This window comes from Pogoniulus pusillus, chromosome 15, assembly GCF_015220805.1.
Source record: "Pogoniulus pusillus isolate bPogPus1 chromosome 15, bPogPus1.pri, whole genome shotgun sequence".
In the NCBI taxonomy this organism is placed as follows: Eukaryota; Metazoa; Chordata; class Aves; order Piciformes; family Lybiidae; genus Pogoniulus; species Pogoniulus pusillus.
In genome coordinates, this window is record NC_087278.1 from 7,883,315 (window position 1) to 7,906,220 (window position 22,906).

Here is a 22,906-nt window from a genome sequence, read left to right on the forward strand (position 1 = left end):
TCCTTACCTCAAGCCTAAATTTCCCCCCAGCGTAGCTTGAGGCTGTGTCCTCTTGTTCTGGTGCTGGCCACCAGAGAGAAGAGAGCAACCTCCTCCTGGCCACAACCAGTAATATGCAGAACAGATGTGTCAGTAAAGATACTAGCAAACCAAAGAAGCCTAAGGATAGGAGTTAAGGGGAAGACTTGCATCTCTTAAATGCTCATCTGTTTGAAGGAGGACACAGCCTGGTGAGTAGGATTCTGACCTGTGAATTGACAAAATGGGCACAGCTCTGATTTTTGCTCCAGTTTGTGGTACGCCCTTGATGACATTCTCACTCTGTCCACACATATTAGCAAAGGATTTCAAGAACAAGCCCTGCACCATCCTTTCTAAAACCAGCAATGTAAATGAGAGACACCCATGCTTTCTCATCCACTTGGAGCTTTGGTCTCAGATCCCTAAAGAGCTCTTCTTCACAAATATGGGAGAAAAGGAAGGTAAATAATTTCTAAGCTGTCATTAAATCTAAACCTTCCAGAATTACCACCATGCATAAGAACATTTCATGTTTTTGACTTTACTCTTTCACTAAGCTTCCTCTGGAAGGTTAACCCTGTCAAAGGGCATTTAAAATAATCACACTACATAAAGATTTATGTGTATAGCCAAAGCTGAACTAGATCCCTGGGAATGAAAAGCAAAGAGCTGTAAATGTCAGGATTAGAAACTAGGGTGAGATAGCAGCAGACTGGCAGTAACTGACTAACTGTTTGGTTATTCTTGTACCATGAAGCTTCTTATCATGAATTTCATAGGTTGATTGTACACAGCACATTTTTTCCTAACTATTTCACATACATTGCTTTGCAGTTATATCACATCCTCTACTTCTTTCACTGCACGAGAGGATAAAGGCCTATCTCACCTTTTCCACACTATTTTACATCTTCCTTATGTCCCCTTCTGTTTTGAAAGGCAATCCTATTTTTTTTCAGCTTTGCAGTGTGAGAGTATACTGTGATATACTGTGAGATAATCATTCACTGAGCATTCACAGTATCACAGTATCATCAGGATTGGAAGAGACCTCACAGATCATCAAGTCCAACCCTTTACCACAGAGCTCAAGGCCAGACCATGGCACCAAGTGCCACGTCCAATCCTGCCTTGAACAGCTCCAGGGACAGTGACTCCACCACCTCCCCGGGCAGCCCATTCCAGTGTCCAATGACTCTCTCAGTGAAGAACTTTCTCCTCATCTCGAGCCTAAATTTCCCCTGGTGCAGCCTGAGGCTGTGTCCTCTTGTTCTGGTGCTGGCCACCTGAGAGAAGAGAGCAACCTCCTCCTGGCCACAACCTCCCCTCAGGTAGTTGTAGACAGCAATAAGGTCACCCCTGAGCCTCCTCTTCTCCAGGCTAAACAATCCCTGCTCTCCAGCTACTCCGACCGCAGCCTGTTACAGCCTCTGTTATGATTCATGTTCTTGACATTCTTTTGAGATACAATAAGCAGGGGTGAGAACAACGCTGCAGGTAGATGCTCACCAACTATTTATAAGAGCATTGTAATAGTCCAGCTATGATCCTCTGCCTGACTCTTTAGGTATGGCATCATTCCTTTATTTTCTCAGCAGTCTTTCCCCAGTTAACCAAAGGTTCTGCCATGGAAGTTTCACCCATTTACTTTGTCTTTCCCCAGCTTCCAATCAAATAAAGAAAAAACACACTCCTCCAAGAAAAGCAGACCCCTTCAGCAAGCCATACAGATGTTTCAGCTACCAGAAGTCACAGGTGAGGCAATGATGGCAGCACAGCAGCTGGTCTCTCCCTGCCACCTCTGGCAGAGCTGTCCTCCTCCATAACCAAGCGAACACTTAGGCCCACCTCAAAGGCTAGGGGTGGGTGGTATTGGGTAAGCACGTCCCGGGGCCGGTGTAGGCAAGGTAAGGGGTGTAGGGGGTAGGCTTGCAGTCCACTTGTGCTGAACTCAGGGCCTCCCTGGCACGCTTCGCCTGGTCCCACCGTGCCGTCTCAGAGCCTGGGGGTCTCTCTTACTCACTCACACCACCCAGGAATTTGCCACGCCATTCCCGCGCCTCCATTTGGAAAAAACAGCCCATCAAGAAATAAACTCCAACAAAGTTAAGCACCAACCTACCCCAGTTCAAAGCCGCCCCCCCACCCCCGTCCACGTCGCTGTCCCTTTAAGGGCTGAACCCGCCCCTCCCCGCCCCTGCCTTCCCCGGGGACGCCCCGCCCCCACGTCCCTCCGATGACATCATCCCTGCTGTCGATTGGCTCTCAGCCCCGTCAGACATGGAGTCCCCGCCCTGTTCCCGCCCCCTCCCTTGCCCCGGGCCCGTTAGCTTCCCCAGGTGCTGGCGGCCCATTGGTGCGTGCCGGTGGCGCTCACCCGCACAGCTCCGCTCTGATTGGTGGTGCCGGGCGCGTGTCGCCGAGCAGGGAGGCGCGGGGCGGGCGCTTCCGCGGTTGCGAGGCGCCGGGCGGCTGTGGCGAGGCCGGGCGCTAGTGCTCGGGGGACGCGTTCTCGGCGGGCGGCGGCGGCTCGGCCAGAGACGGGCGGGGTCGGAGCGAGATGGAGCCGTGACCAGGTACAATACAGCGATGCGGCTCAGCCGGGAGCTGCGAGACGACCTCTGTGCCCAGGGGCAAAGAAAGGCGGGGGTGGGCGCGGGCCCGCCCGCAGGGACCCGCCCCGGCGCGGGTCTCGCGTCGCCGCCCGGCTCTCAGCTGCCGCTGATGGCGTGGAGCGGGAGGGGGCACCGCGTGTCCCCTGATCGCCGTCCTCCCCACCATGACCTCCTCCGGACGGTCTCGGGGCAAGGCAGGTGCCCGGCGCGGCTGGACAGCTCCGCTCCGCGGGGCCCCGGACAGCCCTGAGGGGGCCTCTCCTCGCCGGGGCATGGCCGATAGCTGCAGCCATGGGTCAGCTTAGCTCCTTCCGAAGCCCTCGCCCCCATGTGCCCTCGGCCGCTCTCGCTCCGACCTCTCTCCGCTGTCTATCTCTGCGAGGAGCTCGGTGCACCGTTTCCCTCTCTGTTGTCCCGAGCACCTCAAGTTCAGTAGGTCGGTGGTGGGTTTCTTTTCGGTGCTTGTCTTACCGATTTTACAGGCCTGGTAGCGGCCAGGGTAGTTTACAGGGGTTTGTGCAGCAGCAGTCGCCGGCCGTCCCTGCCGCTCCATGCGCACACCAGAGTGCGTTAAGCAGGGCTAGCTTTCACCGCTGGGAAGATGCTTGTCCGTGCTGTGGCTGGATGTGCGGTTAAAGTAACATCAGTGTCCCAGACGTCTGTCCAGCGGGGACTAGATCTCCCCAGTCTGTGACTATAAAATCGGGTTTTAATTTCATGTGTCCTCCGATCAAGGATGAAAACTGACCTTCTGCCCTGTGTGTAAGTGAAAAAAAGCTCCTGAAACCTTCACGATCTTCATCTGTGTATCTTATACTGCATCATACTAAGTTTGTGTTAATATGATTCTGTGTGATTCTTTTTTGCAAGATCAACCTTATGTGGGCTGAATAAGGGTTTTCAGGTTTGCTATTCCTTACAGTGCTTTCCTTCTTGTATCATATTTGTCCAGACAGTGTCAATGTCTCTGCCATGGACCTGCATCTTAGTCTACCATCAATAGAAAATATGTTTTGGGGGGCATTAAAATTGTTTCTGTTTTAAATCTGTAGCTTCTTTGCTGGTTATGGAAACAACCATGTGCTTTTTATTTCTTGGTAGGATTTGAAGGCACAGCTCTGAATATTTGGCAAATAGAAAATGTGACTTCATGTGTCTATCCCAATATTTCCAGGGTGGGCATTGAGAAAACTCAGTATGCAATTCCACCTTCATTTTAAAGTTGCATTTGACATCAGGGCTAGCTAGCTATGGCATAGCTGACTTACTGAAAGAGTGTATTGTAATTGTATGTTAATTTTACTTTCAGGTAGAAAGCACAGTTAAAATCCCTATTGTAGAACTGCTAGAAGTGTAGATTAGGCCTTTAGTTCTTCATAAGCATTTCCAAAAATACTTCAGTCATTTCTGTGTATGAAATGAGAGAGACACCCATTTGTTCCCATTTGCTGCAGTGATTAAATGAGTGATCTAATAGTTGTGATTAAATAGAGTCTAATAATAGATTTAGAAATAAGTGTATGATCTGAAGCTGACTGTGAACTCCTTTTCTGTTCTTTAGATTTGTGCTTTCTGCTAAAAGGAGAAAGAGACTCAGGGCTGAAAGCAAATGCCATAAGCTTTTCACAAGTAGGTGGATTTACCCTTCTTAATTACCAGATATCAACTTACTGAGTGCTTTTTAGTCCTTTCTCACTGATAATTTAGATCCCAAATGTGACTTCAGGATAAAAGTGAAATATTGGTAGTTAGAGCTTCCTGGACATCATATTGATGTGCAGAATGTAAGTAGTGCTGTGTTTGCTGGTTCCAACAGCTGTGGAAGCAGCTGTAATTAAAGCCATCCTTTCTAACATTATGTGGGAGAAGACATCCAAATCTTGAGCAACAAGCAGATCATAAAATAAAGTGCAAAGACACTTTGATGTAGGCCTAAGAGAATATGTTTTTTTTTTTCCCAAAATAGTGGTTAAGTCTTCTTCCCCTTGAAGAAAGTCTTGGGTTTGGGGAGGAATGATTGCTTCTGGCTGGTTTTTGTAAGTCTGGCTTCTGCTGGCATGGCTTGGGAGCAGCATTTTTCACATTCTTAAACCTTCAAGTAAAATGTATGTTCAGACAATCAAAACACCCCTAAATTTAGCAGTATTAATAATAAAAAGCCTTACTGGGTTTCCTTTACTGTTGAGCTGTGATTGCACTGCTGTGTGGTACTAGGTGGGGGGGAAGGAGCAGCTGTACTAGGTGCAGAGTAGGATGAGAGCAAAAAGGATTTAAATGTTAGAGCAGAAAGCAGATAAATTCTTAGGACGTGTCAAAACACTGTCACAGGATTAATTGTTATGCTCCCTTGGAATGTGTGAGGTTTCTCCATAGATGCTTTTTACCTCAAAAGCCCGATTTATAGCAGCTCCAAGAGTCTTCTGTCTTTACCCTCTATGCTCAGCTGTCCTTCCTGTATTGTGGGTGATATAATTGGACTGTCTCAATGTCTTTTTACTTACTTATAACTCAGTCTTATGATTATGATCCCTTTTGAAGAGTACAGTTCGTTTCCTTTGTGTAAAGAGAGGTAACCATTAGTAAATCTTATTACAGTTACACAATGCTCTTCCTTTAAAGATTTTTTTTTAAGTGCTGGTTTGTTTTTTTTTTATCAACCGTGTCCTGAGGGTTACTGTCTTTTTCCTGAGAAACTGTTGAAGAGGAAGCAGAATAAGAAGCAACTGTTCAGCAGTCTGAAGCCATCAAGCACCTACTCTGAGAAAGCCAAATCTAATTATTTCCTGTTGGACACATTGCTGAATTGAGACTGAAAACAGAGGATGTGGTTACACAGACGTTTCTTTTACTGGTGGGACTGTCTTAAGCAGCTCACATTCCCATCTGCCTTTCTTTTTTTCTTCTTTTCCCTCCCCACCATGTGCTGTCAGTTCAGTAGTGATGGTATGTCTGTGGGGCTGCATGCTGAGCCAGGTTAGAGACCTGATTTTTAATCTGTGCCTGTTCTATTTCTCTCCCCCTCAGCCCCCAAAATAAAAGATGGAGGAGGGCTGATGGAATGCATAGCTAGGGTGGATGGAGTGCAGAAGCCTGTTAGTAAGAGCTACATCTAAAGGGAACGTTTTTGGAACAGTTGTTTAGAACTGTTCCTGTGATTCTTCTTTTATGTGTGTGCATCAGGTGAAGTGGATGAGTTTGTGTGAATTCAGAAATGCATTCCTTTGTCAGATACTCTGCTCACTTCTTCGGGGACATAATGTATGGTTGAAGTGTCTGTTTTACCTTCCCTCCTTTGAGTGCTTTTTGGAGTGCAAACACTGTTAAGTGGCTTCTTCAAGGGAAATGGATGGCATTGGGGTGAGGGCAGTTTACATTACCAGGCTTAGGTATGCCACAGTGGTCAGTCAGTGCCTTCAGTTTTTTAAATGCAGGTTGTCCTTGTGGAGGGCAAATGGTGCATGCAGCTTGCAGAGGAAGCTGCCATCACTCTGATACTATGTTTTCATAGTATGGTTTCATGCTGATAACAGTGCCTCGCTTTCTTTGACCCTTTTCTATTTCTGAGATGCTTATTTTTCACACAGATTTTAGAGCTTGTCACTGAGTGAGGTCAGTACTTTGTATAAATTGTATACATTAATTTGGTTTATATTCAGAAACTGAAGTAATGAATTTTGTTTGTGCAGCATTCCTTTCCCCTTTCCCCTTCCCTCCCCTGTTTTCTTGTGTGTGCAGCAGCATCATGATTCTTGTGTGAAGAAATATTTTGGATTTAGGCACACAGCCATACTGATAACATCTCTGTGTGATGGTGAAATTTAACACACAGTCACAAGTCTTTTTAAGTCTTGTGAGCTGGAGGCTGAGCTTTTAATTGGGGATTTTCATTTGCACCTTAACCTCGTGCCATCCATCTGCTTTTGCTCTCCTACCACAAACTAGCATGTCGACTACTTCTACTTATCCCTCTTAATTAACTTGTGCTCCCTATTTCAGCTTGTTTTGGCCCTGCTGATCCAGAAAAGCAGGGTTTTTGTGGAGCACAGCAGAAGAAAGCGTGGTAGCTACTGCATGCACCAGCACGTTATTTCTTCACAGCTGATCGTTGGGGGCTGCTGCTGTGGCACTGAAAGAAAATGTTTCCCTTGGATCTGTGCAGAAGCTGCTGCTGCTATTGCCTCTGCTTGCCATGAGTGCCTTTTGAAGTGTGTGTGTACCACGATGCGGGAGCTTCTGGCATAAAGCAATGCAGAAAATTCCCTGGTTTGCCATCTTCCTGTGAGGCAATGAATGTGCTGACTACACATCGTGCTAGGGGAGCAGGAGGCTGGAATGCTATGTCTAGTTTTGTGAAATTAGTTTTGTTTTGGGACAGAAGTCTACATCACAGATTGTTTTAACCTCAAATTAGTGCTTCCTGTAACATGTGGCAATTACAACTAGTTGTAGCCACACTAGGGTGGGGGTGTATATATAGTGTGGTTCCTTGAGTTCTGTCCTTTTCTGTGGTTTAGTAGAGACATTGAGGATGTGTCTTCACTGCATGATTGATTCATTGGTCAACACTAAGCTTACTCAGATGAGACCATCCTTTACACACAGACATCCCTGTTATGATGGACTCATTCTTGCATTGTCTGTGTGACAGCTCTGAGCAAAGGTAAGACAGGATTCACTTTCTTTCAGTTACAGGGAAACTTTTCCTTCTTCAAGAAGAAACTTCTGGAAAAGCCTTGAAAGGCTCTACTCAAATGATTGGAAAAGTAGTAATTTTTTCCCCCTCTCTTTTCACTTTTTTATAGCAATAAGAGAAGTTTCTCATAGAATGTAATTACAGTTTGCATTGTAACTTAATTGCTATTCCATTGTGTAAGATGGACCCAAACCCAGGAGAGATGTTTCTCTGAGTGATTGGTAGGGCCAAGTTAGTGTAAGGCCTAATAAAAACATCTCTCTACATTTGCTGTTGTATGTCCTGTCAGGCATGCTTTACAGGAACACATCACTTGGAATCTGAATCATTTCAAAGCCTTCAGGAGTTAGCATGGCCATTAGAAAGATGGGGTATGGAATCTGCATTGCCATGTTCAGATCAGACTTGCAAATCATGTCAGTGAGTTTCTGTGTTGTTCAGACATGCTTAAACTCCAAGTCACCAGTGAAGGCAATAAGCCATTGTAATCACTGGAATAGCAGCCATTTGGCTTGAACGTGTAAACACTGACATATAAACATTTCCATTGGATGGAGAAGTTTATCAGCAAGATGAGACTTCTGCATTTCTTAGAGATGACACTACTTTTTTTCTTTCCTTTCTTTTTTTCTCCCCAGAAGATCTAGGACAGTAGAGCTTTGGCTGCATTAACTGTATAGCAAGAGGAGAAAGGAGTGTTGGAGGAGTGTTTTGATTGTACTATAAGCAAAGAATAATAAAAGCAGTTTAGCTCTGGAATTATGCCAGAAAATGTTTCAGTTATCAGATTAATCTTTGTTCACTTGCTGCAGTGTAGGAAGAGCAGTAAAGAGCTTGTCTTTCATTACAGTTGGGAGGCTCTTGTTATTTTGAAGGGGGAGGGCATGTCTCTGTTTTCTGTTGTGCCCTCTTCAAGCTGAAATTCTGCAGGATGACTAAATAAGGGTAATAATAGAAATACACCATACCTGCAACATCTCTTAGCTTAGTGGTACATATATATTAGGATAGAGGTCAGTGACTGTGACCTTTACAAGGCAGTTTATCTCATCCTTGGGGTTCACATGACTCAGCAATAAATGACAGGATGCAATACTTTAATCACTTAAGATTGAGCAGGAATTTCCTTGACAAATAGTACTGAAAGTTTTACAGATGCCCTTTCACTAGTCAGAGTATCTGGAATAAAACTTTAGTTTTTAGCAGAGAAAGATAGATAAATATATGCTGTCCTGGAGGATGAGTTGTGTGTGGGAGAAAAAGGATCTCTGGACACCTGAGAAAGCTAATGGAAGTGCTGGAAACTCAGAAGAGGTAAAAAAACTGAAGCAAGAAAGTTATTGAACTAATTTGTCCTGTTTTCTGAGTGTGTTTGCATGTACAAATACACAGATGTGCACGTTCTTTTCTGAAGGGTAATGCTACGTTTCTGCAAGGATGCCAAAGATCACTGAGTCTGTGTATTTATGTGTGTACTCTTAATCTGTTTGCATACCTTAAGAGGTAAGACTTAAAGGTTTTTTCTAGTTGTGCCAGGTGAAATGTGTGCCCAGTCCAGCATCTTGTGTTGGCCAGTTGTTGTAATGAATGCCTTAGTAAGGACGTAGAACTGGGAGTCTACAGACAGGTTTTTTGACAGGCTATGGGGTCTTACTTCTGTTAAAGATTAGCAGATGTCCTGTACCAGGTAGTAGGACAAGGACAACGAGGCTTGTTGTTGGAACTGCCTTGCCTTGGCTCTCAAATGAAATTCAGGAGAACATGAATCTTAAGTGCTGCAAATTAAATGCAGCATCATGATGATTGTCCAGGTTTATCAGTGCTACTGCTGTCTCAAATTGGAAGGGAGTATCCAGTGAACCAAGAGTACTGAAAACTTGAGATTGTCCAGCAGAAATCTTCAAAGGAAGTACATCTCTAACTTCTCCACACTTTCATGTGTGAAAAGCACTTTTAAGGGGTGTCTCAAAGGTCACTCAACCCATAAAAACATTTAAAACTAAGTGATGCCAAAAACTTGCACTGCAGTAAAGAATTAGTATATGGACAGATTTCACTCATATATTGTGATTAAAAAACAACCACAAAACAAACCAACAAAGCCACAACACCATCACAAGCAAACAATCCATAGCAGCATCATGATGATTGTCCAGGTTTATCAGTGCTACTGCTGTCTCAAATTGGAAGGGAATATCCAGTGAACCAAGAGTACTGAAAACTTGAGATTGTCCAGCAGAAATCCTCCAATGAAGTACATCTCTAATTTCTCCACACTTTCATGTGTGAAAAACACTTTTAAGAGGTGTCTCAAAGGTCACTCAACCCAAAAAACACTTAAAAAAAATCCCACTCAAAACTAAGTGATGCCAAAAACTTGCACTTCAGTAAAGAATTAGTATATGGACAGATTTCACTCGTATATTGTGATTAAAAAACAACCACAAAACAAACCAACAAAGCCACAACACCATCACAAGCAAACAATCCATAGCTAAACTTTGATGTTATATGCTTAATTCTATCAAAAGAGTGCTTCAGCAAAAGTGTTTTATCAGATTTATATAAAACACTTTGTTCATCAGATTGGACTATCAGACTCTTAATAGTGGTTAATTGTTTGTTGTCATTGTGAAAGACTTTTCTTGACTCCTTGAGGCCTTTTTACCTTGCCTTTTAGGAAATCAAGGGTCTGCAATTCTTTCAAAAGTAGTGTACTTGGTTTTGTAGTCTTGCATTGTGATTGCATTTTAGTCACAGTTGTATCACTGTGGCTCCTTTATTAGAGAAAAAAAGAAAGACTTGTTGTGGGTTCCCACATGAAGTGGTCCTATGTAATTCTAAATATTGACTTGATGACAAATACTGTAGGAGGTGACTTCTTAACTGTGTAGTAGAGCCATGTATGCTGACAGAGTTCATTCAAAGAAAAGTGGAAACACTCCCTGAGAGGAACTGTAGGGGAAGCTTCTACTTTTTAAAGTCTCCTTACTTTTTAAAGAAATGTTGCATCAGTATTCTAAAATCCTTCTCCTGCAGATGCTGAATTGGAGGAGAACTGACCAAGTAGATGTGCACTTCATTACCTGTGGCTGCTTCTGAGCAGCTTCATTTGCTTATTTGTTGGGGATCAGGGAACTTTCAAATTTCATGCTACAGTAATTAACCAAATGTCTAGGTGTGGTCATCTTTTCTTCAGAAGAAGCTAATCAGTCTACTGATCAGAACTACTTCTCTTTTTCCACTCCAGCTCTATTAATGTTTGTGTCCTAAGTCCATCTGCTCTGAAGTTTGTATTTAGGGAGGTGTCTGGTTTCTTTTATTTTCTCTTATGGATAAAATATCATGCATCTCGACTGCAGTTCTGTGGTTCTGCTTTATAGGAAGCCCTCAAGTCTGAAAAGCTCAGATGAGGAAATGGAATGGAAACTTTGTGTTAAAATCTTTATATAGCAATTTGTATTTTTTTCTTAAAAATAGCTAAGGAAGCAGGAGTGAAAGTATGTCAATTACAGATCAACTTCTGACCCTTTCTGTTGCTGTTTCAGAATCTCCAAGGTAGTTATTTTTCTAGTTGGATACTTCTGTGCACACCTATTAAAACTGTGTTGACAGAGAAAAATTATGTGTTATTTCCAGTCCATGATGAGTTTTTAAGGTGTAGAGGATGTTTCCCTCCACTCTCACCTCCTAAATGGGATTCCCACTGCAGTCTTGACAAAGGTCTGAAATGTACTTTTTTCCCCCCCTTCTCTGTTTTGGTTTGGGTAGATAATATGGTGTAATAAAGTAGTCATAACAGTCTCCAACTTCTACTCTCCACTGTTTAAGAATGATTTCAGTACAAGGACAGGAAGATGGAGTGCATCATTTTGTGAATATTTGGCTTAGTAAATCTCAAACAATGCATTCTTCAGACCTGGCAAACCAGTAGTCCTAAGGCAAAAGTTCTGCTCTCCAAGTACCATAGGTATGTGTATACAAGTGGTAATTGTATTTCGGTCTTAACTTCTGTGGTGTGTGCCAAGTCAGTTAAGGATTATATGAAAAAAGAAATCCTAGGTAAAGAACTTTGCTCCTTAATCTTAAAGGAGAAAAGGAGCTGGGTTTGATTTGAACTGATTTTATTATTTATTAAAAAAAGATTTATGAGTATTTGTGTCCTCTTTTCCCTTTCAGTGACTAGGGGGAGAGCTGCTGGCATGGAAGTGAGCTGGGTTTGTCCGTGGGCACTGTGAGCAAGGTATGTATCATGTTCTGTTTTCTCTCTTTAGTCCACATCTTGAAAATTGCTTAGAGCCACTGAACACAAGAGATAGTGGTGTTAGACATGGAATATTTTGAATCTGTACAGATGTGACAGCTGTCCAGCAAGGATTTTCTAGTGTCCACTTTTCACTGCTGCCTAGCAATTAGTCAGACTTGTCACAAGTTAGCTGGTACTCATGTGGCAAACTTTTTTCAGTGTTAGTGATATTTGGCTCTCTAGACTAATTTATATAAAGGCCTTCATGTAAAGGCAGACAGTTGTATCTGCAGAGCAAAATTGTGGTGTCTGCAAAACTGTGACTGTGTTTACTAGGATACAGTAGTACTCTAAAGAGAGGGTAACACATTCAGACATATCTGTGGTCCCAGGCTGAGGCTTAGAGTAAAGAATAGAAAATGTTTTAATCTATTCTAGCACAAGAACAAAAGTTGTGGTTTTCATATCCTGCGTGTGCTGACTCTTAGTATTGTTGCTTCAAAGAAAGAAGTAGAAGTGAAGGTTCAGTTTGGTATCCTTTGCATTGGTGAAGAACAGCAGTACCAATTTCCACACCCCTCTACTGTGTTCTGTACTCAGGTTCATTACATTTATGTACTAGAGAGCACCTCTTGAATACTTCTTTCCAATAAACTGATTAGCTTAGACAAGACAGTAATCATAGAATCATAGAATGTTAGGGGTTGAAAGGGACCTCTAGAGATCATCCAGTCCAACCCCCCTGCTAAAGCAGAATTGCCTAGGGTGGGCTACACAAGCACATCCTGGAGGCTTTTGAAAGTCTCCAGAGAAGGAGACTCCACAACCTCTCTGGGCAGCCTGTTTCAGTGCTCTGTCACCTTAGTAAATAAACTCCTCCTCATGCTGAGGTGGAACCTCCTGTGTTCCTGCTTATATACCAATTGTTACTGGGCACCACTGGTAAGAGTCTGGCACCTTCATCTTGGCACCTACCTCTCAGATATTTATAGACATTAATAAGATCCCTTCTTGGCCTTTTATTCTCAAGATTAAACAGGCCCAGTTCTCTCAGTCTTTCTTCACAGGAGAGATGTTCAAGTCCCTTAATCATCTTTGTAGCTCACCACTGGACTCTCTGTAGATCCTTGTCTCTCTTGAACTATGCCTTTCTCTTGATATATACTTCTATGTGAATCCCTGAAGGAAATTTGTACCTGTTTTTCTGTGGTGGGGAAATCCAAGGGTGGAAAGTCAGATCTGTCAGGGAAAAGAGGGAACACAGCTGTCAATTCAGCCTTGCAATAGAAGATACCAATAAATACAAAGGAATTTGGATTCCACACCTGTTGATGAAGAGGAGAGGCAATATCAGTTCAGAGAAGTTTGCTTTTTGTAGACAGTTTCATACTATCATGACTAGAGTGTGACTTGGGTCAGAAAGCTTCTCACAGACTGTTTCAGGCTTTGGTTTCACACTGAGGTGACTGAAAGCTGCCACTTCTCAGTGGGCCCTGCTCCTCTGTTTTTTGGTGTGTGGTTTGTGTTTTTTTTTTATGTGATGTAATGATCCTGTGGTTGCAGCCTTCAGGTTGCTAGCACGATGGGAAAGCAAGCATGTTCCAAGGTGTACCTCCCCATCAGAGTAGCAGGTTGAATTGACTTGCTCTATGGTTGCAGACCCACTAGATTTAAAGGAAAGAAGGTGACAATTTCAAACTGAGATGAGATGTTATAGTGTGGACCTACACTCTCGGTTACAACCCATGATCAGACTGACTTAGATAGAATTTAAAACTCCTTTTCAGGCACACAAAAGTAAGGTGTCAAAACCCCTTGCCATAAGCTCCTTAAGATTCTTAAGTTCTGCAGTTCTGTGTGCTGCTTTGGGCTGGTATGGATGCTTGTGGTGAGAACTGAACTGACAGCTCTCCGACTACTCTAGCTTTGATTTATTTAATTTTAAGATTATATTAGTCTAGATTGGTTCCCTGAGCTATCCTTCCTTTCTTGCCTAAGACACCACTTTGCTAAGCTCTGGGTCATCTAGTTCAAGTTCATAAGTTCAAACTTTCTGCCTTTGGAGGTGTATTGTTTCTTGTCGGGTCATATTTTCACTCTCCCCTTGTGCCAATGACTTTCTTGTCTCAATCTGCCCTAAATCCACATTCAACATGAGTTCCAAACTTTCAGTCCCTGAGTTTTTCTGCCATGAATTTCTAAGTCCAAGCTCATATCTCTCCATAGATTGTCATAATTCTCTTTTCTGGTTCCTTTGGTCGTTGGCATCCATTGCCACATGCCATTGCTTCATCTGCTTGCTCCTCTGGAGTGGTGAGCCATGCTCTGCCTCCAGTACAAAGGAGATTTTGAAAGATGCATCAGACAGCAGTTTCAAGGAAGTCAGTCAGAAGGTGGTGGAAAACAAGCAGTCATGTTCTAAACACACTGTAGTTCATCAGGCATTTTTTTGGCACCCTTGCAGGCTTAAACAGCTTGCTCCCTTTCACAGCTCCCTCTGTTTTGCTGGCATAGCTGTTTCTGTGGCCATGGTGAGCCACTCTGGGGAACAGATCCTCTTGGAAAGAAGTGGTTTTCTCCTAGATTATTTTTCATCTGGTCCAGGACATGTTGTCTCTGAGATTTATGCTAGCTTTACAACAAGGAAGGTATGAGAGTGAGAATGTGTAGCAAACTGCCTAAGTTGGCAGCACTGCTAGGTGTTTAAGTGTGCTCTTTGACGTTACAGTTAAATTGATCTTTCAGTGAGCTGCTGATGCAAAGGCTGATCAAACCTCTATGCAGCTGTGTATTCCTCCTTTGCATCAGAGCTAGTGATTGTGCAGCCACAGGGCACGTCCAGCTTGCTGACTGATCCTGTAGAAAAGAGTTTCTAATCTTTTGCAGAGTTAATCGTCTGCTGGTTCAGCTGACCTGAGTCACCCCCGTGGGTGCACACTCATTACATCAGACAAAAGGGAAGCAGCAGGAGCCAGTAGCTCGGTAGCAGAAGGCTGGATTCCTCTTTTATTTCTGATGTTGAGTTGTGTCATGACCAAGGGCTAAAATACACAAGAGTACCTATTGACACAAGACCTGAACAGTGCATCTCTTACACTCTTTTGTTCTTCGAACTTCAGTAGCACTTACAGTTTCTTCAGTAGCTATCTTTAGTCTCCCAAGCTAGCTGATTAATTCAACACAGACTGAGAGGCACTATAGAATTAGGTATCTATAAACTGCTTCACTAGTTTAAGGCTCAGCGTCTTCTGACATTAGAAGAAAGTCTTCCTCCATGCTTTAAGCTTAGATAAGAGCTCCAGAGATGGGTGGGCAGCTCATTCTTTTTCAGCAAGGATTGTTTGTTAGAAATACTGTGATTCTCAAAACTAGCTTTGGTATTATCAGCTCTTCTGTGTACGTAGAGTTCCATGAGCTTAAAAGCCACAAGGTTCTTACTGAATCATGGAAAGTATTTCTTAAAAAACATCTGGAATGCCAAAATGCATTTCTTAGCCTGCTAGATGTGGTTTTAAGAAATGGAAGTGGGATGATGATTTTCCAAGATGTCTTAAAGACTTTCTAGCACTGCTGGACTGAGTGAAGCAGATGCTAATGTCTTAAGGAGAAAATAGGGCTTGGGAATTAGGACTCTTTATGAGTGGCTGTTAAAGGCGTGTGTGAGACTGTGTTTGTCAGCAGCAGAAATGATGCAGTCAATTGTTTTGCATTAGATGCATTCTTTCCATCTTTCCTCCCTCAAGTCTTAACACATGGAGTCACCTGGAGATGTTCAAAAGCTGTGTAGACATGGCACTTCGGGGCATGGTTTAGTGGGTGTAGCAGTGTTGGGTTGATAATTGGACTCAGTCTTTTCCAACTGAAATGATTCTATTTTATCTCTATACAGCTATTCATGCCTCTTGTCTGATAAAATGCATGCTCAGGCCAGCCAGAAAATGGCAGGAAATGTTACCAGACTCTTTGTGCTGATAGGTTTGATAGAGGTGGTAATGGAGAGAGATTTCTGGTGATGACTGAAAGGTGTAAAGATGTCTTCTCTGACTGTAACGTTACTGGCACAGTATTTATACAGACTCAGAGTCTTTATTGCAGGTAGAAAGCTGTGCTCATCCATGTTTTACCAGTGATTTTTTGTTCGTATGTGTTGCAATCTTTGAGTGTTTAATAGGAGCTTTTTAGGGTAGTAGCTTGTGCTCGTGGTAAGATGGACAGTTTACACCTTCAAATCAATAGTTATGATCCAGTGTGAACTTGGTTACTTTTTGATTGCCTTTGCCTTGCACAGTTCCTTGCCAATGACTGTAAAAGTGAAGCTGATGACTGCTTTATTTTACAGAAGACAAACACATGTGGAATAGGTATGTTAAAATACAATTCCATTGGCTAAGAAAGTCTCTCCTTTTAGTGAACTGCAGAATTTGGTTACTTAAGGTGGTTCCTCAAGAACAAACTATTACATTCTCAGGATACAGTGTTTATGAACTTGCCTTGTGTATGCTTTGTGCACAGTGCCATTGGTTTAACTCTCAATTATCTGGAGAAGTAATTCTGCCAACACTTGCATGCCTATGCTGAGCTGACTGGCAGGAAACTGAGTATGTTTTTGAAATACAATCTTAGAGGTCTTCCTGTTAGTGACTTTTCTTTGGTATCTAAAGACTATCTCTCGCTCTGTTATAGCTTCTCAAGCTAATGTCACATTTTGGCTTCCATCTGCTGCAGACTTCACTTCTCTTGGGTTATTATTTTGATTTGTGAGGAGCTGGGGGTATAGTTGCTTTTTGGCATGTCATGGCATTCTATTCCTCACCTCCCATTCATTTCAAAGATTCATCCACTTAAAGGCACTTTGACCCAAGATTGCCTCTTCTCTTGGCTGGGTGATCTCAGCTGGCACAATCATTTAACTGAAAGCTGTTCCTAAGTTTGAAATAGAAAAAAAACTCTGTCTTCTCAAAATAACCCAGCTGCACACACTTGCTGTTGCTGTTAGGTGCTGTAGGTTGCTTAGCAATTCTTATATTGGTAGGAAGTTGCTATTACCCTGGCAACTCAGTCCCAAAATGCAAACAAGGGAAAGCTGTTTGTAGGTATCCTTGCTTGATTTGCCTCCTTTTTTTTTTTCCCCCTCTGCCTGTCTGATTGCTGCCAACTTACTTCTAAATTCCTTTTGTTTCATATGTTTTGCTGTAGTTATTGAGGTTTCCTGTTAGTGAAGATGGTATTGCTCCTTCGTTCATTTAAGTACTGTCTGTCAAGGTGTTGATTATGCCATGAGTATGTGAATGTTGGCACAACTGGGGGTAGTCTGATGCATGAGAGTCTACTGTATGTGCCCGTGTCCAACATGAATGTCAGATGGAATAAATGGTGTAACTACACCTCTAAGGTGACACTGCTACCAAAAGTAGCCAACTTGATTTCTTTTTTGATTCTTGTGCCTCATTCTGCCTCCTGCTAGTCCAGGGTTCTGTGTGGCCAGGTGGCAAGCCAGAGCAGAAACTGATGCAGATTAAAACTAGTAGCTTGTGTGTGTGTGTGACCAGATCAGACTGAACACATATCAGTGTTTTGATCTGGTTCAGCCTGTGTTGGCCCACAGGAGGTGAGGAATGAGCAGGCTGGGTTGTTCCTTTAGTTGGCAGTGCCAGTTTAATGCCTAACCAGAGGATGTGGTCTTGTGACGCAGCTGAATTGATCCAAGGTAGCTCTTGCCAAAAGGGGTGGTCTTGGATGCATGCCTTTTTTCTTCCATGTGCCAGCATTGGAGCTTGTCTGGCTTTATGATGGGATGATTAATGAAACTAAAATGGCAGGAAACTAATCCTAATCCCTTCTTCCCCTTCCACACTTAGCAGAGTGAACTAGTTTACTGTGGATCAGGAGGGTTTCAGTACTGCATGTGTCTGTTTTGTTTCCTTTTGACATCTCTGACCTATCCTTTAGTGATTCTTGACAGGTAGATTAATGAGAAGTTTCTATAAGTAATTTTGTCTTATGCTAAGTGCAAAGCAGAATTCCACCAAGGAGTGAGCTAATCAGGTTTCCTGTGATATGGTGTTGTCATGGCAAGAGAATGCACCTAAAAAGCTACCATGTGGAGGCTGCAGAGGAATTGAGTCTTCTGTAATTTGCAGCTTTGATAATGTTTTCCCAGGCATTTTTATTGGCTGTGGTCCTTAATCCGTGTGCAAAACTGACTCTGCCTTGTTTATTGACCTGAAATGGAGGTTTCATAGTTGCCCCCAGAAGTTAGAAGGGTAAAAAGATTCTTATATATTTGTGAGTAGTAGTCTGATGTTTCTTTTGAACAGCTCCATCTTCTCCCCAGTTGTGGTCCATACATTGTTGTGGCAGTAGTTTAAGCTCTGCAGCAACATAATTTGAGCACCCCTGGCTCCTGAGGGCTTGCAGTTGTCCCTGCATTAGGGTGATGGATTAGACTGGGGAACTGATTTTGCTGAATATCCAATAAGAGTGGCTGGTTTTCAGCTAAACTGATTCTCCACTTGAAGAAAGAAAGAAATTGTACAGAAAACGAACAGCTGGACAGTGGAGGACTTGAAGGTTGCTTAAGCTGTTGTTGCTGCTGTAGAACATCTGTGGGATCACAGTAAGCAGCTGGCTCCAATGTAGAAAAACTTCATGAGAGGAAGCTGTTGTCTGGTTAGGCAACAGATACAAATCCACAAGGGCACTCACCCTGAAACTCTTGTTAAGGATAAGAAATACTTGCTCTTAATATTGTCCATCAGCTTCTGGATGACTCACTGAAAGATCATGGTATGGCACTTTATTTTTTGTGGGAAAGTTTCTAGCCTCTTTGGAAATGCCAGAAAACCAAGCATTTAAAGATTTTTATTAGGTTCTAAATATTAATGCATGTAGCTAACTGATTGATCCTTCTGCAGTGACAGTTATAGAGTGGATAACTGCCTGGGAAGTTTAAAACCAGCCTTACTGTTGGTTGCAGAAAAGGATTCCATGCCTTTCACAGGACTTCCAAATAACATAGCATGGACTTTTAATTGAAGACATTAAAATGAAACTCCCCCAATTATAGCTTTTACTGCAGTCTTGTGGACTGGGTGGTGTTTGTTGTTGTCTGAAGTGGGCATATGTTGCATACTAAGACTTAACATTGCTCTGAAAACAGTTCTTTTGCCCTTAAAAGGTGGCAAGATGTTTGAATGTGCAAATGATGTAAGCAGGTTCTCCCCACCGTGCTGTACTGGCACAAGTGTTGGTCTGTCTGTGTGGCAAACTGCAGCAGGGTCTTGATATAGTTGGAGAGTGAACCAGAAGGCTTTTACACATGGGTCAGTTTGCTCATTCGTTTATTATGTGTCGCTGTAGATGGTTGTGAGAGCCTGAAATGGGAGGGAGTGTGCAGGAAGGAGAAGGCAGGACTTGCTAATGCATTTAATGGCTCGTCCCAGTTTAGATTATCACAGTATCACCAAGGTTGGAAGAGACCTCACAGATCATCAAGTCCAACCCTTTGCCACAGAGCTCAAGGCCAGACCATGGCACCAAGTGCCACGTCCAATCCTGCCTTGAACAGCTCCAGGGACGGCGACTCCGCCACCTCCCCGGGCAGCCCATTCCAGTGTCCAATGACTCTCTCAGTGAAGAACTTTCTCCTCACCTCCAGCCTAAATCTCCCCTGGCACAGCTTGGGGCTGTGTCCTCTTGTTCTGGTGCTGGCCACCTGAGTGAAGAGAGCAACCTCCTCCTGGCTACAACCACCCCTCAGGTAGTTGTAGACAGCAATAAGGTCTCCCCTGAGCCTCCTCTTCTCCAGGCTAACCAATCCCAGCTCCCTCAGCCTCTCCTCGTAGGGCTGTGCTCAAGGCCTCTCCCCAGCCTCGTCGCCCTTCTCTGGACACGCTCAAGCATCTCAATGTCCCTCCTAAACTGGGGGGCCCAGAACTGAACACAGTACTCAAGGTGTGGTCTAACCAGTACAGAGTACAGGGGCAGAATGACCTCCCTGCTCCTGCTGACCACACCATTCCTGGTGCAGGCCAGGATGCCACTGGCTCTCTTGGCCACCTGGGCACACTGCTGGCTCATGTTCAGGCGGGTATCGATCAGCACCCCCAGATCCCTTTTTGTTTGGCTGCTCTCCAGCCACTCCAGCCCCAGCTTGTATCTCTGCATGGGGTTGTTGTGGCCAAAGTGCACATCAACTGAACATCAACTCTGCTTGGAGTAATAGAATTGTTGCCCAGGCCAGTTGAGAAGCATGTAGTTGCACTGTGTGTTTTTTGCTTTTTGTGGCAGTGTGCTGTGTTGTGCTGGTTCAGCTGTGGCTTGTGTAGTGGAATTGATCCAGTGAAAAACTAATGTGGGAGAAACTGCATTTCAGCCAAATCGGCACAATGCAGGATGCAGTGCCAGGCGAGGAATGAATGTCAAGGCAAGGTTTACTTAAGCTGTGCAGCCTTTGATGTAGGACAAACATTGTATGGCATGCCAGTTAGAATTAAGAAGGCACCTTCCATCTGTGTCATCTTCTGCACGAGTTAGGAAACCTGCAGGCTGAGGTACAGCTCTAAATAATCCAGCCTGTGTGCTGAAGTTTCATTCAGCTATGTACTGGAGAAACTCTAATGTATAATCCAAGTACCAGTTAACATCACTTGGTGTGGTGTTGCTCAGGGTTACGTAGCAAAGTGTATGAGCACTGATCTTTTGCTCTGCTTTGTGTTGTAGTTGCCTGGACTAGACTGCTTTTAATTAGCTTGGTATGGTGCTTTTACTCAAAGGATGTAATTTCAGTGGATGGGGCTGATATGAATATACCTAAAATGGTGTTTGAAATGTGATTTTCCTTTTTAATGAGTGTTACAAATTCCTGATTAAAAGAACCTCCACTACGTCAGAAGTTCTCAAGTCCATCTATGGTTTGGCTAGGTGAAGTGGATATTTGAGACACGTTAAGTCTTTTTTCATCCTGATTTTGGGAAGAGGAAGAAATTCCTTTCCTTTTCTAGGGTAGATTAAGGAGGGAATGTTGAGTCTCTTGCCATTCCAAGTCCTTCTGGGTGGATATTAGATGTGTGTGCCTGTGGGTTCAGACTTGGCTACCTTTGTCTTCCTGCGTGATCTAACCTAGCCAGCACGTGGTACTAAGCAAAGAGTAATGTCTGCAGTACATCTCCTTCACTTAAAACCGATGGCTTTGGCTCCACTAAGATGGTGACAGCACTTCTTACCAGCCTGTTTCCTCGCTGAGCAATTACTCTTCCTTTAAGCCCCTTTCCACAGGCCTCCCATCCTACAGGGACAGGGCCTGATGCCAGTGATATTGGTCATGATTTAACTCTTTTTAGGCTTTCAAGGGTTGTTATAGCTCAGCAATCTCTGTTATTATACGTCTGTGGTTTAAGGGTCTATGTCTCCAGGCTTCATGTATCCCTTGTGAAGAGAAAGGCACAATCCCAGTTTTTCCTCTTTGCAGATATTACCGTTACAGTTTGCTCTCAAATGGATGTGAGTGATGTTTGCTTTGGATAGGAAATGTATCAAAGAGGGAGCAGGCACTTTCTAGCCCAATTGTAACTGAAGTAAAAGCAAATACTTCACAGGGCAGTGAGGGTTGGCTCAGTCTCATTTGTTTTGTTGTAGCAAACACCAGCTTCAGTTGGTAGTTTTTATTCTCTCCCCCCCCCCCCCCCATGCTTTTTTCCTTGCTTGTCTTCAGATTATGACATAGGGTCCTGGGAATGGAATGTATGACAGCATGGATGAAACAGTGTGTACTCATTACCAGTAAATTCTGACTGTTGCCTTGAATATACACTTAATTCTTTGAAACAAATGTACTACTACTTGTAATTTTGTTCTGAGCATTACTGAGCAAACACTTCGGATCAACTCAAGTCCAAACTGAAATGGAAGAGAGAAAAACGACTATTTGAGCTCCTTTATCAACTATTAATGTGTTGATGTTGTTGTGCTCATTCAGGCTAATAATGAGTGTTAAGTGGGGAATACATAACAAAAACCATTGCTAAAGAAGGCTGCCCCAAGTTTAGCGTTTCTCTTTGCTTTCTGGAGGAGTGTCCTATGTTTTTCCCTTAGCTTCTTTGCAGCTTGTCTTACTTGAATCTTTTTGAAGCTGCAGGTTAGCCTCTGGAATTACCTTTTGCTTGATAAATGACTACAGAACAGCAGAATCCTATAGTGGTAGTCCTCTGAGTTCAGACTGGTTGAAACAACGGCATACTAAGATGCAGGCGACTTCCATCTTCATTAATCAAACCCAAATATGATTGCCCTTGTATAATGTCCATTACTGTCTGAGTGTTGACACAGTAACTATTAAACTGGAGGCTTCCAGATGGTTTGTTTCTGTTTAAATTACTGAGCACAGAAGAACTAAAAATTTAACCTAGTGGTAGCTGATGGCTTTTAAATTCTCACTCAAAGAATTATGGAAATATCATGAAGCATCTCAAACCTGTTTGTTTCATTAAATCCCTTTATATTTTACACATTTTGGTTACTGTTAGTGAGGTTTTGGACAGGAAAGCTTTTTTTGTTGTTGTTGTTGTTTACTTCATGTGGAATATTTTTCTTCCATTCAATGCCAGTGTTAGCAAATGGGGAAGTCAGAATGGAGCAAGGGAATTATTTTGCAAAAAGCAGTAGACTTCATTTGAAAAATCTTAATTTGTGAACTCTGCTGTCCTGCTGAGTTCATTGTGAGGGATTACTTTACCTGACTGGATTTCCACTTGACAGTTGTCCTATTAGAGCACTATTGTTGGTATGAAAGGACAGTGATCAAGAGTTCAGCAAGGGTCTAGCTAGGTTGAGTTCATTGGAATGACTCAGTCTGTGTCTTCTCAAGATTGTATTTCTAAAGTACCAAAGAATTGCAAATGTTCTCATTGGCTTCAAGAAAATTCCAATAACCTGTAGTTTTGTAAGGAGTTTCCGTGGTGACACTGTTAGAGATTTCTGCAGGAACTACTGAGTTTTAGCAAATTGCAGTCACTTGCTGGATTTGCATTGATGATGATAACACAAAGACTGTGCCAAAGAACATGTTTCTTTAGAGCATGGAGACACGATGCTGAGCTGGCCATGTGAGGTTTACGTCCGGTTGTCTGCTTTGTCTGACAGGTAGCCATCACGAAAGCCAAAGTGGATTTCTCCGGTGTGGTGTGCCTGCCCCCTTCCGTCATTGCTGGAAATGGGCTGGACGGAGGAGGGGCTGGCGAGAATGATGATGAGCCGGTGCTGGTGTCACTTTCGGCGGCCCCCAGCCCTCAGAGCGAAGCCGTTGCCAATGAGCTGCAGGAGCTCTCCTTGCAG

At 43.3% G+C, this 22,906-nt stretch overlaps 1 long non-coding RNA gene across 1 annotated transcript; it reads left to right on the forward strand.

The window, feature by feature from the left end:
• The first annotated feature begins 2,490 nt into the window (after positions 1-2,490).
• LOC135181804 (uncharacterized) lies at positions 2,491-22,750 on the forward strand. The gene is made up of 3 exons (XR_010304997.1): positions 2,491-2,597; positions 11,509-11,572; positions 22,715-22,750. It is a non-coding gene; the product is annotated as an uncharacterized LOC135181804 (long non-coding RNA).
• Positions 22,751-22,906: the final 156 nt, after the last annotated feature.